The following is an 11,111-nucleotide window of genomic DNA, read 5'->3' as shown; positions in this document are numbered from 1 at the left end:
TTATTTATTTTTTAACAGAACACGGCTAACAGAATCAGTCTGGAGCTAGCTTGAAGGTGACCTATCATGCTATATTTGAACAATATATTGTAGGGCCATACCTATATGAAGTAGATAAATATAGTTTTTTTTTCAAAATACCAAACAGATCCTGCATTTTAGCCATGCCTCATTTTGCTCTATTTGCTCTTTCCAGCCCTGTTTTTGCAGGGGGCTGATTCTGTGACGTAGCTGACCACGCCCCCCTGAAGGAGAGGGGAGCTTGCTCTGAGATCAGCTGCTGGGCTGTCAGAAGAGGGGGAGGAAAAGAGATCTCCGTCCTCCGTGTTTTATTCTTATATGATTATATAGAGTCATTATTCATTTGTTTTAAAGCTCAATAAATAACAAAGAAGACCTTTGACCGGCACTTTTCTAATTTTGTACGGAAGATTTAAACTTTAACGAACATGTTGACCGGCGGAAAAAAATCTAACTGAAACTCTGCCGCACGGTCCCCTCGTTCCTTGGAAGAGGCGGAAAGGTGGGTGTTTGTCATCTGCTGGTGGACTACCGCCGGAGAGAATTACAGCGAGGGAGGGATTGCATTGAATTACAGCAGCAGGAGCAAACGCTTGCCTCGGGGAGGGAGAAAAAGAGCCACAGCGGAGAATAAACAGAAGGGCAACCATGGCAACCATGCGCGGGAAGTCTTCTTCGCTGCTTTTGTGGCAGACTACAGCGCCACTTACAGGCCTGGCATATGTACTACAGCGCCTCCAGCGCTTTCGAGCGGCAATGGCCGGCGGTGGCCCAACCCCACATTCCCCTGATAGGTGGAGAGTTGGCCATATAGGCGGAGCTCCTCGTTCCTGACGTCAGAGAATTTTCAAATCTGTATCAGTCTGTGTCAGATCCGTTGCAGCCCCGTTTTTAGAGATTTGGGTATGGAGGAAAAGAGAGAGGGTTGTGTTTCTGACACTTGGTGATTTCCCTGACACACCGGGGACACATGTTCATGTTTAAAAGACGTACAAAGGTGCATTTTGCATGATAGGTCCCCTTTAACTTACCGAGGCAGGTGAAGTGAGGTTAGCATATTAAGAAGAAAACGGCCCTCCTGATGTTCTTTGTACCTTCTCCATTGAAAAGTGTCACTTTTATGTAACTGTTAAAACTAAATTAAACTGTGCTCTTATATTATTCATCGCTTTCTGCTCATTCTAAGATCAACAATATGAAACGCAGCAGCAGCTCGTTCTTCTCACGTCACTTTCTAACACCGGAAACTGCACTGTAAAACGTAAAAATGTTTTAGTTTGTCGATAGTTAAAAGTTAAAACTAGGGCCGGGACTTTAACGCGTTAATTAAGATTAATTAATTACACAAAAATTAACGCGTTAAAAAAATTAACGCATTTTAATCGCACTTATTTTTGCACCGCGGAACGTTTCTCACTGGATGAGTTTCAGGCGTACCGATTATACTGGAGCACCAACTAACGTTCATGACTTCAGACAACAACAAACCACAGTGAACAACAGTGGGAAATGTTGTTTTAAAAAACGGACGGGTGGAAGCGTCGATAAGAGCACGGTTGTTTGCAAATTATGCAAAAAGGAATTCGCATATCACCGCAGCACATCAAGCCTCAAGTATCACCTCAATGCAAAACATATAGCAGCTAGCGTGGAAGCTAGCGTGGACGTAGCCTCTTTTATCGCGTTCACACCAAAAAGAGCCGGTACTAAAATTAGTTCACCCCACGAAACACGGCTCTCTTGTGAGAAGAGAGCTATATGTCTGATTGGCTGGGCGGATTGCAAACCACGCCCCGTAAAACTCCCAAAAAGTTTGTGAAGCCGCCATTGTCGCCATATCCTCGCATTAGCATTATTAGCATTAGCCCAGCGCAGAAACGCAGAGAGACTAACTTATGGCAACACAAAATAAAACATGGGAGCGGTGGAGATGAGGAGGTGTCGGCGTTCTGGCGATTTACTCGGAAGGCTTCAGTAGAAGCTGCTGGGACTCCCAGCAGCTTCTACTGAAGCCAGTCCCCAACTCCGGGGACTTCCGGCCGGGGACTTTGGGCGGCAGTATACGCCGTGAAGTGGTTTGCGGCCTGCCAGTAAACCCAAAGCAGAAGAAGAAGAAGTGACGTCAGCGGCTTCATTTGTTCTCATGAACTAAGTTCTCATGAACCTTTGTGGGAAAAGTACTGCGGTGTGAATGCGCCTAATGGTATACTAAAATCCATGTGAAAAAAAATTGCTTCTCACTGTTCTCAGGTCAAATATTTATATGTGATTAAAAATGCGATTAATTTCGATTAATTAATTACAAAGCCTCTAATTAATTAGATTAATTTTTTTAATCGAGTCCCGGCCCTAGTTAAAACACAATATAACTTTAACATTTCACCCGTAGTATCATCACATTTTGTTCTCATACTTCTAAATGTAATGTACTAACATTTAAATTCAAACTGAAAATAACGTTTTTTAACGGTTAAGTGAAACAGTCCTGGAGCTAGCTTAATTTACCGAGGCAGGAGAAGAGCTGTTAGTCCATTAAGAAGAAAACTTTAATTTAAGATTAATAATATTAATATTAATATATATTGTAATGCGTTGTTTTTTTTTACTCAACATTATAGTTTATAAATATCATGTGTTCAATACATGAATTATTCATTTTTAATTCCACATTCATCAGCAAAAACACTTCATGAGTTGAATCAATACAGCCCCATCTTCCCTAATGTTATACATACATACAAACATATGTTAGGTTAAAGTCAATATCATTGAAGTATTTCTATTTACTGATACATTATACAATATTCTTCATTACACTGGGTAGAAGCATTTTACTGCTGTTCTGTTGTTTTTCCTCTGAAAACTAGTTATTTCTCTCTTATATTGTAAGATGTTAATGGACCCAGCAAGTGAAAAAAAGCATGCATTTGCAGGGACTTCCTGTGAAGCTGAACATTTATTTTGGGATACAGATTTCTCTGTAAGGAAGACATCTTTTAGCAAATTGCGTTAGAGGTAGTTTCCTGTGTTGTGAAGGTACAACATGCTCAGCTACAGTCTGGCTGAACTCTAAAGACTACAGATATATTATATATATTATAAGACCTTAAAAAGAACAGAAAAGCCAATGTTGATCGGAGACACATTAGAAAAAGGTACAACAATTTAGGAAATCTAATAATAAAATAGAAGTGACTCATACTAGCTGATCACACTTCTAACCACAGGAACAAACAAGACAGAGACTCATTTTAAAATACGCAACACCTGATGAGCACACATCTGGGGGAGTATATCTGTAAATATAAAAAGGGAAATTACGTTATATAGAAAATGACAGAAATAAAGGTGTACTCACTAAAAAACCAAGAAGATCAAACCGTGGTAAACTGCAAGCCAACAATACATTTAAACCATTTCCCAAAAACTTTGGATAAAACTTTATTGATACCCAGGAGAATTGTTGTGTCACAGCTGTAGATCAGAGTCGGAAAACTACCAATATAGAATAAAGTGTAAATATTGACAACATATATGGGCCATTTGTCTTATTTACACTTATCTGATATCCGTTTTTACATTTAACTTGAAGAAAGTTGAAGATGGACATGAGAAAATAATGTCTTAAAAAAGATGACAATTCTCAAGTGGTGGCTCACACAACAACCCCATAGCCACCACTTGAGCCAGGTGAACAAGGTATGTAAATGTCAGTAAACTTCCAAGTTATGCGGACATGTAAGCAAAGCATAAATTATAGCTACGTTGACGTTACTTTGAATCGCGGGGGTAAGCTAAACCGTTAGCAAGTAGCTATAGCTAGCCAGATATATTAAATAAACACTTTGTCATACAATCTAAATGTTATGTTTTTTAGCGTTACTTGGTGATTTCAAAGAAGGCTCTCTGGGAAATGTTGACTTACTGTTCGATATGAAGCTAGAAGCTACCTTACAGTACACAGTTGATCCTGAGTCCTGTCAGTTAAAGTGTTTCATAGTTAGCTTAGCTAAGCATCAACCTAGCACTGAAATATATGGATGTTATGTGACGGTATTTCTGAGAAAAAGTCAGCTGAAATGGTGGCATAGTTGCCACTGCTTTACGTGTCAACAGCATGTTTGAACGTATTTGCAGCAGTAAATGTGGCTGTTTGGCCACTGACGTTGCCATAACAACACCTGAATTTAAATGTACAACCTCTTTTTGTGACAGATTTTTGCATGAAATTATAATTCTTCTGAATGATATTCCTATTGACAGCTAGTTTCTATGTGAACATTATGAGATGGACAGCCAGAGAGAATAAATGAAAAACAGTTATGAATACTATATGAAAAAACAAGAATACAGTTTAAAAGGGGAGTGATTTGTAAAATATCCATAAAGAAAAATCTGTTTACAGTTCTGTTTCAAATGGGTGTTGAGAGATGTATCCATAGATCTCTTAATTTTGCTCTCAAAATGCACCAGATTGATGCTTTTAACTTCAATATTTAAATCTTCCTGGGGGAGCATGCCCCCAGACCCCCCTAGAGGAGGTGAGGACCCCCTTTGAGGAGGTGATGACCCCCCTAGAGGAGGTTAGGTCCACGGTGTTTACATGCTTATTTATACAATATGTGTGCTTATGCTAACATCATAAGACAAAAGTTGGTTCCGTGTCGCTTAGGGCCACCAAAAGTCTAGGGCCGGCCCTGGATGTATCCATAGATTTAGTCCCTAACTTTGCTCTCAAAGTGTACCAGATTGATGCATTTAATTTCAACATTTAAAACAAAATCTTCCCGGGGGAGCATGCCCCCGGACCCCCCTAGAGGATGTGAGGTCCACCACCTGCCCACACCCCCGTCAAATTGTCCCACCCACATTGAGGATGCTTCCTACGCCCATGGGCTTCAGAGACATCAAAAAAAATATGAGAACAAAAATAATGTCAGGAAAACGGGTCCGTTATCTTGGTTAACTTGTGTGTATTCCGTATTAGTATTGTGTCTAGATTAGTTTAGCATTACGTTGACTGTTGTCCTCCAGTATAGCTGTGTTTTTTTTTCTTTTGGTTAGCTTGTACCACCTTGACAGTGAGGGTTGTTTTATTGCTTTTGTTTAGTATCTATTTCTTTGTATTTAATTAAGCTCCTTTTTTAGAGTCCTCCCTTTGTTGGTTCCTCATTTAACCCTGTGCCCTTTTTGGCCTTTTAGTTTGTTCAAGGCTGCTTGCCTGCCATTTTCAAACCCCACTGGGCACAGGTTCAAACCCCACTGCAGTCAGTATGTCGTTGTGTCCCTGAGACACTTCTCCCCAAATTGCTCCTGTGGGGATTGTCCACAGTATTGAGTATGTAAGTCGCTTTGGATAAAAGCGTCTAACAAGTGACATGTAATGTAATGTAAACTCATTATAATTATTACCAATTCCAGCTGGTGTGTGTTGAATTTCCTCATCCCTGGGGACGTAACAATGTGGCACACACCATAATGTCGCTTTACAAAGATACAAAGTGAGCCTTTCTGTTTTTTCTCTTCAAGTTTTCTCAATGGAAGGTGCATGGTTGAATAATAATAACAAAAAGTAGAGCAGTGTTAGAAATTGAGGGGGGGGGGGGGAAATGCCCCGAAAACTGCAAATGAGAAGAAACATTTCCACGTTTTTTTTTAGACATATTTACAAGTTCGTCTGATATTCTAATCGCACATTATGTTTTTGATTTTGTGTCTGATTATGTGCCATCTTCACCTCTGGTAACCTGCAGGTCAGATATCTCTCCAGAAGTTAAATGGAATCCAGTTGAGGCTAAAATTAGGGTTTATGTGATACCATTTTCATCACGTTTTGTAGAGTGTCTCTTAATTAAATGTAGTTAAGAAAAGTATTGTGTTTACATCAAGCTGTGTCTGTTTCGAGGTAAAACTGAACTAAGTAGTGTGCTTGAGACTTGGCTGTCAGAAACTCCTAATAGTTTCCTGATTGTATTTTTCTCTTACAGTTTTCCTCTTGCAGGTGTTTGTGCAGCAGTTGTAGTTCCACGTGTTCACCAGCAGAGGGCGCCCTGCTGCAGCTGAAGCGATGACGCAGCTTACTCTCAGATTCCTCAGGTCAGACGTAGAAGAACAACAGGAGTTAAATGTGTCACTGCAGCGTGAAAATAGATTATAAACTACTACACCTATGTATTGTTTTTCACTGGTTGCGTTCACCACAATGACAGATCTGAGGTCAGTCGGTGCAGCTGCGTTAAATGTCACTGATGCTGCCGATTCTCTCTGCACAGCTGACGAGTGTAGCTGCAAATAAAGTCCCATCGTCCTCCTCATAACATCACCATGGTGACGAGGCTGAGAGCTGCTGCCGTTGAGACACTTGTTGCTATGGCAACTGTCACGGAGCAGGCCTGAAGAGCCAACATGGCCGCCAGTGACTAAACTCAGAGATGCTGTCAGTCAATGTTTCCTGCCGAGTTTGTGATTAAAAAACAACAACCAGGACAATAACTGAACATGTGGCCCAGGTTTTTTAAACATAGTTGTTAAATCAGCTGTGAAATGGAAGGAATTTACATTGAATTCCTTTGCAGCTGTTGACAGAAAAGACAATGTACTTATTGTTTCTTTACTTAGGCCTACAGTACAGGGAAGCGTGCTCTTTAAGAGAGATATAACAGCTCAATGAGGATAATCATATTCAGCCTCACCGTACCCCAAAATTCATCTGATTATGGAAGGTAATCCATAAGTATAGGCAGTATGTAACAAGACGTTTGACTAGACATAGGAAAATACCGCCTGTTTCATAGACTTTAAAGTCTTAAAAAGAAAAGCAAGACAAATCTGTCACTCTTGCTGTAAGCTGCAGAAACCACACAGTTTGTTGTTTTCAGCTGTTCACTTTAAGTCATGTGTTTCAAATACATCATCATTTATTCACTAAGGCTTTTTCTAGAAAATGTACATCGTTGCCACTCAGGCTCTTTTATGCAAACAGATGGATGCACACCCTTGTAGCGTAACAGCAAAGTCAGCATACACAACACTGACGGCTTTTTATCATTTACACCTGGGCTTTTCCTTTCCTGACATTTAAAAACACACAATTTGAAGGCCATTTCTGGTTATAAAACTAACTACATATCTGTCTTCACTCACCCTTTTTTAGCTGTGGGTCATGTGCTTTAAAGAACCCTGAACTGTGCGGCAGCATGTGTCTGTTTTCACATCACGCTTTGATTCCCAAAATCTGCATTAGGCAGGATTTTCAGACCCAGCTGTCCTCTCACTCTGAATGTATGAACTCAGCAGAGCGTCTCGTCCCCACAAACTCGCTCCACATTCAGGGCCGAGATAAACAGCCTTGAATGATCATAAAATCCCAAACAATCTGTGTATTTAACAGCTTAGTAGTGAACTGTTTATTTATATCCTGTTCGTTTATTTCATGCCAGAGGGATATTACTTTACTTTACTTGTAATCTTGGTGTTTTGTCACAAAAAAACTAAATTAAAGAAATCTCAGATGATTCATATAATAATAGTGTCGTGCAATTTTGGGTGGAAATAACTAATTTATTACAAAATATGTTGAATTTGTACCCTTGTAGTAAATGCATTGCAGTAATTTGTTTGCGTAGTCAATTATTTCACTCTTGCTGAAAATACATTATTGTCCTAGTGAAATAACCTCAATTGAAAACACATTGTCCAATTATAATTAATTAATATTCACTTTGTTCAAAATTTAGTTTTCAATGTTTACTATCATTCATTCACAAAGGTTTTTTCAGGACTTTTCCCAGAAGATTATTATTCAAAAATAATGTAATAGAATTGTATTAGTGTTAAATAAAATCATATTTAAATCTTCCTATGTTAATTTAGATATATGTATTAGATGAAATCAATATGTTGTTGTCTTTGAAACATCATGGTTATAACTTGAGCAGAAACACTAAACAAAAGGCTTATTGCAGGAGGATTTGTCCCAAACATTAGGTAGCTCAGGTGCAACACAAAATCCACAGTGTACCTTTTTAGATTTAATTTATCAAACAAAAATAAACTCAACAAGGATATTTTTCAATTTTCACAGTTTACTGACATTGTCTTAAATAACTTTTGGGTGAGATCCATCAGAAATCTCATGGACATCATGATTCAAATTTCCTTACATTTGTGAGGTCACAGGGTGCATGGAAACACAAACAAAAAATACAAAAACCCCTCGTTGTCGCCTTCCTGTCTCATCTTGAACTCATTACCTCCCTCTCTGACATCATCAGACACAAACCTGAGCACGAAACTTTGAGCAAAAACACAACAGACCTCGACCAGCAGATTTAAACTAGACGTCTGATTATTGCACACAGCCCTGAAAGAGACAAACAGTTAAAACCCCAAAATCCAGGACCAGATTCACAAAACCTAAACAACATAGTCTCAAGTGCCCTTTTAAAGTTGAACTCTCTTAAAGAATTATTCAACATTTTTTGAAATATACCCATTTAGGTTTGCTCAGAGCCACAATGCTGAATATTCGTCTCCTCTGTGTTAAAATGCAGGAAATATTTCTTGTTCGACAGTCAATGCAAGGACTGTGAAATCACATTCCAGGAAATGCCATATGGAATAAACATTCAAAATCAAACTTTGTGCTAAGCTAGGCTAACCACCTCTCTATAAACTTTGTATTGAACACACAGGCATGAGACTTCAATTCATCTTTTTATCTGACCTTCCAAAAAATAAAGAATGAACACATTTCCCCTCAATTCTTCATGTCAAAATAAAGAACAAAAAACACATCTCGATAAAGATATTGTTGTATCGAATCACAGCTATGACATTACTGTATAACGTTTCCCTTTTAAGAATGTTCCTGGGTGTGAAGGGTGGACTTTAGTTTGACCTCAGATCGACAGATGACGAGTTAGATGCATGCTTCACAGAATGCACTGTAACCAGCCACAACATAGTCACATGGCTCCCTAAACACAATTTAACAAATTAAATCATACGTGATTTCGAGCTCCACTTCCTCTTAGATAATATGTCAAAATCAAAGCTGTGAAAAATAGAGGACAATGACTTGAGCACTTATGACACTTGGTTAGGCAATCATTGAAATGCTTGTTCTGTGCTAATCAGGAGTTAGCATGCTGGGTTTAGTTTGTCATAATAAAGCTTGCTTATGCTAACAGTTGATTTTACATTACATCTATATACATACTGTACACAAGCATAGCAGGTTGTTGGTGAAAAGCAGAGTTCATCTACTGAAGGCAAAATAAAGGAAAAGTATATCAAACTAATATAATTATAAAATATACTTTTACACCATACAGTGATTGTTGTTCTAGATTGTCTACAAACCAAAGTTATACAATATCTTTGGCCAAACACGACTAATACGTTGGTATCAAATGTTATACTTTCTCACACACACACACACACGCACACACACAACATTTAAAAAATAAACCTTAAATATATTCATTTGACGAGTCCAACTTTGTGACCTGTAAACGGTCTTGATTTCCTCCAAACCTCGACAGAATATGAAAATAAATTGACATTATCTTATTTTAACAAAATTGCATTGAACAGTTTCAGTATATACATTAAACATATCATTTCACCCTGATTAGTCTCAGATTAATGCTGCCACCCATATTGTCTTCTGGCATGTACTGTATGTGACAAGAAAACAGATATATCGATATTTGTCACCAGTGTAAGCCCAACGTAAGTAAGGAGATTTAAGGACTGTTGTTGTGATGATCCGGTAATCCCTTCAAAATAATAGGATTATATTTAGTAAAAAGAAAAGCTACCTGAGATTCAGGCTGGATGAGAATCTTATTGAGTCATTTAAAGATCAAATACATCTTCATTTCATTTAGATGAGAAGAGTGATACCTATTTGACATATGTCCAATAAGAAGCTACAGCCAGCAACTCTGTATCGTCGTTGACCATATAGGCTCTAAACAATGGGAAACATTGTCCAAAGGTAAAGATTATCTGCCTATCAAATCCTCTAAAGCTTAAAAATAAATATGTTTTCTTGCATGTTTAGTTTTACTGGGACCTATTACTGCTTTATAATCTTTTTAAACTGTATATAAATTCAGAACGAGCAGGAAACTGAACAGGATTTTGGTTTTTGGTACTGACCAATCACATTTGAGTAGGATTTGGTGGCATGAAATAGAGGCAGAAAGCGTTTGCTGAAATACAATATCGGAGCTCATCGACTAACAGCAATTTGATTATTTCTATCTGAATCTAAATAATTAAAAGTTAACTGACTCTAAACTGGCTACTTCAGTCAATCCAGTATCAATCACCTCGTCTCTTAACTCCAACTCCATCCTCATATCTTAAATTACTAACGGCAACAGTACAAAAATGGCCGGTGCTTGAAAGAAGTCTATCAGGCTTATCGTCTTCAGACAAATTGTCGTATGGTCCCAAAATGGCCTGCTGGAGGATTTATACCTGTTCTACTAGCCTACCGTCTTCTGGTATGTATGCTAAGTAAGATAAGAGTCTAATGCAGGGGTTCTCAAAGTTTTGATGAGTGAGGGCCAATTTAGGTACCCAATATTGGATTGAGGGCCGCCCAAGAAAAAACGGAACACAAAATAATTCCAAAACAAATCCTTTCTTTATTGTACTAACCAATTACCGCAACTCGCGAGATGCCTAGTTGCCATGCAACCAGTAGTCTAGCAAACTTTCCACAAGCTGTCATTCATAATTTAGGAATGACAACCCAGGGGGCGCAGTTTTACCATTCTTAACCCTCTGGAGTCTAAGGGTATTTTCTCGATTTTAGATGTTTTGTTAAATCACCTTTTAAATGTATTTCTTTAATATTTACACTTACCCATGTCCAAATGGATCCTTGTTGTTGTCTTTGTATTCTTCTTCTTCAGAAGAGTCGAAGACTCTCTCCCCTCACAGACGTAAACTGATGGGAGACACGTGGTTTATGTTTTCATTGGTCATTGGTCATTTCAGACCATGATGGCTGCCGGCCGAGATTTCCTTGACGGACACACAAATCCACCAATCCCACACAGTGTAAAGTCAAG

Source organism: Gymnodraco acuticeps, unplaced genomic scaffold, assembly GCF_902827175.1.
Source record: "Gymnodraco acuticeps unplaced genomic scaffold, fGymAcu1.1, whole genome shotgun sequence".
Classification (NCBI taxonomy): Eukaryota; Metazoa; Chordata; class Actinopteri; order Perciformes; family Bathydraconidae; genus Gymnodraco; species Gymnodraco acuticeps.
This window is presented reverse-complemented; position numbering follows the sequence as displayed.